We start from the raw sequence: 4989 nt of genomic DNA, 5'->3' as shown, positions 1-4989 counted from the left end.
CACCCTCCGACTTTTAGGCAGGGAAAAGCAGGGAGAGGCATGGCATGGGAAGGTTAAGGTTGTTTAACACAGGTGAGGAATTCTGTAATGCCTAAGCAAACAGACTGATTGACAGGAATGCGTACTGAGAAGAATTAACGAAAGGCAGTACTAGCTGCATTACTTTAATACCAAAGATGTGGAGCATCTTCCTTTGCATTCAGAGACAGCATGGAGACTGCAGACTCAGTTCTGTGTTATTTATGCTGATTTCTTTGAAATCCATGTGCTCTCATTTCCTTATTTCTGAACATTTTATTTTTTGGGAAGGGGGGCTTACTTCCCCAAAGACTCACTGTGATGTTCACGTTCCTTAAATGTCGCATTACTGATGGGAGTCCGGTTTACACCAGGTACTAAGATATCAAAGCCATGTATGTCCTCCTTTCACTGTTTCTGAGATTTTTGTTTGATTTGGTGAGGGGGTTGGACCCGATAAAAGTCATAGTTGCAATATTGTTTATAATGAAAAACCTTCCCAGTAACCAGACGAACTCACCTGGAAAGAGTAATTCAAATCCACCAAATAGCCCAGGAGCAGTTAGAAAAAACAAACAAACACACACACACACACACACACACACACACACACACACACACACACACAGGATGAATCTCGCGTAGTGGTAAAGGGCGGGATACATAAAATGACACCTTCTTGCCACGGTGGATTGATAATAATAATAATAATAATAATAATAATAATAATAATAATATAATAATAATAAAAACAATTATATATATATATATATATATATATATATATATATATATATATATATATATATATATATATATTTATATGTCTCACTTAACAGTGCCCTCAGCTGGACCTCTCATGTCAGATCACTTGCTAAAACCGCCTCAAAGAAACTTGGATTATTGTACAGAGTCCGTAACTTCTTCGCCGATGAGCAGTTAGCTATAATTTATAAGAGTCATGTGCGCTCTCAGCTTGAATATTGCTCACCCTTGTGGAATGGTTGTGGAGAGGTTGCATTAAGACAACTAGACAAAATTCAGAATAAAGCTGTTACAATCATTAACAACCTTGCCATTACATATAAACTACCTCCCCTGCAAGTAAGAAGGAATGTTGCCTCCCTTGCATTATTTTACAGATATTTTTTTGGCAAATGCTCAGACGAAGTTGCGTCCATGGTGCCACCTCTCCATGCCTTCCCTCGTGCTACACAGGCATCTGGTAGCGCTCATGACTGGAATGTCACTCAACCATATTGCAGAACTTCTGCTTATCAGAATTCTTTCATTCCCCGAACTGCATCTCTCTGGAACTCGCTTCCCCAGAGTTGTTTTCCTCCAAATTTCAACCCACAGCTGTTCAAGTCTAACTGTTACAGATATTTTATGAACAGAGGACACCAGTAATCTGGTGTATGGATTATTTTTTTTACCCATTTGTTTTTCCTTCCTCCGTTCTGTTATCTAGTAATATATATATATATATATATATATATATATATATATATATATATATATATATATATATATATATATATATATATATATATATATATATATAATTCATCATCATCATTATCCAATCCTACGTTGCCCCATGAGGAGCGTAGGAGCCCGGGGCTGGACAAGTTGGTCCTGACATTAGATGTGAATAACCAGCCTCACTCATCCCTGAGTGGCATTACGTGAGCAATGAACCCCAACCATCCCTTGGATATAAGCCTTCACCAGCTCAATCTGATTGGAGCGCCGTAATTACCGACTAAACCACCAGGCGCCGAAATTTGGTTATATGGTTACCACCCAGAGTAGTAAATGATTTCCTGGAGTACAGGAAACCATTTGGCTTGTCGTTGTAGAGTCACCCACACGCTGAAGGAAGAGGAAACAATGATGGAAAGAAAGGCAGGAGAGGATGGAAGGAAAGAAGGATGAAGGAGAGGAAAGAGCAGACACCCGAGGGCACCAGTACATCGAGTGAGTGGATGGTGAGCGCCCCCACCTACCACGATATATATATATATATATATATATATATATGTGTGTGTGTGTGTGTGTGTGTGTGTGTGTGTTTAAGAATGCAGAAATACCGTATTTTTAGTTAATATATATATATATTTTTCTTTTTTGCAGGTCCAAGCCTCCGAGTGACTATCTCGTCTGGAGCAAGGTTTCTAGAACAATGTTGGACACACTGAGCATTTTACATGAATATAAGGTTTTGTATAGCAATTTCTGTTATTTTCCTAAGTAGATGTGATGGTGAACAGTGGCAGAGGGCGACAGGAGATGGCGCTTGCTGGAAGGAGAGTAGAAAAGCTGACGGAGGAAGAATAAAAGGCGAGGAGCAAGAGAAAACCGGAAGGGCAACTGGCAGATATGATCTGATTCTGATGGAAGAGGCAGAAGGCATGTGTAATGAATTCCCAAAATCATGTGAGGTACTAGGCGGGGTTAAGAGACGACACAAGAGAGTGAAAGAAGAGAAGAGGTGGGAATGAAGGAAGAGATCAGTTGGATGGAAGTATATGAGACTTCAAGAAATTATAAATTGTGAAAACCCCAGGACGTGATGGAATGTGTGACGAAATGCTCGAATATATTATAGGGTAAAGAAAGCAACTGAACAAACAATAGGTGTGCAGATTGGCCTGAGAGGAAGGTGAAGTTCCAGAAGATTGGAAGTCAGCTACAATGGTTCCCCTATGCAAAAGAGGGAAGAGAAGAGTGTGTGGCAGTCATTGGTGTGTATGTTGTCTGTGTGATAGGATAGATACATGGATGGATCCTTGTTGTCAAAGCTGGGTAGATACTTATGGAATTAGTTGGTGGGGAACAAAGGGGCTTTAGAAGTGGGCTGGGTGTGAATATAAGATATTCGTTCTGAGATGTTTCGTGGAAAAGTTTTTAGAGAAGAAAAAAAAAGTTGTATGCCACCTGCATGAATCTGTTGTTCTTGTTGATCAACCTCAGTCTATCTTTTTTTATTTTATTTTTTTTTTTTTATGTGTCCGACTGTGGGCATAGGCTTCACAGCCTGCTATCAAGGCCCAGCAGTCCTCCTACATACCATGCACCACTACATGTCACCACTTCGGCGCTAACACCCACCGTCCATATTGAATACATGCTAGGGCTGCCTCATACAGGACTGGTGTATTGGTATTAGCGGGGGTATTTTTACGACATGTCGGCGGGTCTCCTGGTAGATCAGTAAAGCCTGATTTAATGAAATTCAAATCCTTAAACTGTTCCCTGCCCCAGCCGGGATTCGAACCTGGGTCCGTTAGAACTGCAGGCCACCTCTCTACCGATTGAGCCACCGCCTCCCCCAGCCGAGCAGACCCGTCAACTGTAGGCAAGATACCGCCAATGCAGGATCCTCCCATGCAGGCGAAAAATGACTCTCTGTCTTGATTTCCAAGCGGTAATAATACATTAACACTAGAAAACGACGTTAGTGACAAAGAATGGCTCTAGGAAGGCCAGGGACCTGTATTATTGTCTCATTCTGACATTGGGCTACGAAATATAAGCTGCCATTGATGTTTAAATTCTGGTCAAGTTAAAGGGAATAAACTATAGAAACATTTCCTGTGTTAAATAAGATCGTCTGTAAGCAGCAGCCTTCGCTATCCCGTTCATGTTTTAGTTGAGGGCTGATACTTCTACGGGAAACACGTATTGTTCTGTTCAGCAATAAAGCAGTCGACATCAAGAACGCCGTTTATTATCGCCTTGAATACCAAAAGGAGCACATAACAGTAAGATGTAATTTTTTTATTTTATCTGATCGTGGTGCAGTGTCAATCCGTCTATTTGTCATACAGTAAGACGGCCTGTGGCTAGATCCCTAGCATGGTACGGATGGACAAATATCAGCTGATATCTCATTGTGGCAATACAAGTTACCTAGATCCAAAATGGTTCAGATATGAGGATACGACTTTCATAAACTTGCCTGGATGCAGAGGAGGAGGAGGAGAAGCAGGAGGAGGGGAGCTCTGGAGTCTTGAAAATCAACAGGCTCCATCTATACCATATGCTTATTATGTGTGATTAAAGCTGCACAGACAAAGATGGCCCGGTTGCTGAGATACGGCATCCATTTCATACACTGTGATGTGTGGCGATGGATCCAGTGGTGCTGATGGCGGAACAACATTACACAGAGTTTATAATAATCTGACAAAGACTGCTAACCCTCATACTCAACTGACGGCCATGTGTAGTTAGGCTGGAAAACAGATCTGACGGAACCAAGGAGACTCATTCCAACCTTACAACCAAGGATCATAAAATTTCAAGTTAAGAAGGTGGTCCAGTTTAGTCAGGTGAAAAGAAAGCAAGTACAAAGGCATAGTATTCCTCCACCCACCAGGGGTTTAATAGCACTTATAACGAGTTCACTTATGCCTCTGTGCATCACTTTAGAACTCTGTTAGCCGACTCTTGACAAAGAATATTGCTGACTATAGACTACACTGGTGCTGGAGAGGGACGCCTTCCCGCGGTGCCACTAACATAACGAGGCGGGTCCGCTTCCATGTTATACAATCGTCCTACAGTTCTTTCTCTATCCCCAATAGAAGGAAGAAGAAATGGACGAGAAGGACAGTTGCGGTCTGCAGTCCACCTGTTTCACAATCACAATAGCCTTCAGCCACAACGATGACAGTAACATCAACAATGACATCAATATAAGCAACACAATTACATTAACAAAAAGTCTTGGGTGGCATGAGCCGCCAATTTCAATTGGAGTATAATAATCTAGAGGTAAAACAATTATAATAATAGCATTAAAAAATAATAATAATAATTAGTACTAGTAGTAGTACTATTAGTACTTTCAGTAGTACCAGTAGTAGTAGTATTACTAGTTGTGGTGGTGGTGGTGGAAGTAGTAGTAGTAGTAGTAGTAGTAGTAGTAGTAATATTAGTAGTAATATCATTATTATTTATCGC

This window comes from Coenobita brevimanus, chromosome 104 (genome assembly GCF_032717465.1).
Source record: "Coenobita brevimanus isolate Jiangsu-jjx chromosome 104, ASM3271746v2, whole genome shotgun sequence".
NCBI classification, from domain to species: domain Eukaryota; kingdom Metazoa; phylum Arthropoda; class Malacostraca; order Decapoda; family Coenobitidae; genus Coenobita; species Coenobita brevimanus.
Note: the sequence above shows the minus strand (reverse complement) of the source record.